The 683-nt window shown below is 28.6% G+C and overlaps 1 protein-coding gene across 2 annotated transcripts in view; it reads left to right on the top strand.

The window, feature by feature from the left end:
- LOC125039700 (facilitated trehalose transporter Tret1-2 homolog) overlaps positions 1-227 on the top strand; it is a 4,756-nt gene extending 4,529 nt beyond the window's left edge. For both annotated transcript variants that reach the window (XM_047633910.1, XM_047633909.1), the window contains exon 4: positions 1-227. This exon is cut by the window's left edge and continues 1,314 nt beyond it. The gene's annotated coding sequence lies outside the window, so the exon portion shown is untranslated.
- The last annotated feature ends 456 nt before the right edge of the window (positions 228-683 follow it).

The raw sequence follows: 683 nt of genomic DNA on the forward strand, positions 1-683 counted from the left end.
TGATCGAGAGAGAACGATATTTAGTAACATTGTTCGAAAATAATATTGCAAAATGTAAAAACTTTTTGTGTGTGTTACGTAAATGAGATGAAACAGTTCACACATTAATATAATTTATTTTTCCACTTTTAATTCATACAAGTTATTACGATTTATAGTTTATGCGATGTTATTTTTGGTAATGCATAATAAAGTCTATTATCCCCACAGGATTATATACATTTTTTTCACGTCACAGTTGAAAGTTGTAAGCACTTCTCTTGTCCCTTTCTTTTCAAATTTACGTAATAACTCGTTACAAAAACAGTGGTTGCAAAGACAAAAACTTTTAACATTTTAATTTCTTGAAAATGCTATAATCAATGATAATTTTTTTTTTTTTTTTGGGGGGGGGGGATTTTTGTTATAATAATTATAACTGTTTATATCGATACCATTCATATTTCTCTCTCAATCCTATTATCATCATCATCTTTATTACTACAATTCACACATAAGAGTAGTGATATTAATAATGATATTTATATCGTTATTGTCAGTAATGTAGTGCCTCTTCTTGTCCATGTTCACACTATTGTAAATTTATATTTATTATCAATATAGCATTGGTTATGTGTCAGGGATATTTCCTCTGATGTATATGTGTGTGTGTGTGTGTGTGTGTGTGTGTTTGTGTGTGTGTG

Source organism: Penaeus chinensis, chromosome 27 (assembly GCF_019202785.1).
Source record: "Penaeus chinensis breed Huanghai No. 1 chromosome 27, ASM1920278v2, whole genome shotgun sequence".
Lineage (NCBI taxonomy): Eukaryota > Metazoa > Arthropoda > Malacostraca > Decapoda > Penaeidae > Penaeus > Penaeus chinensis.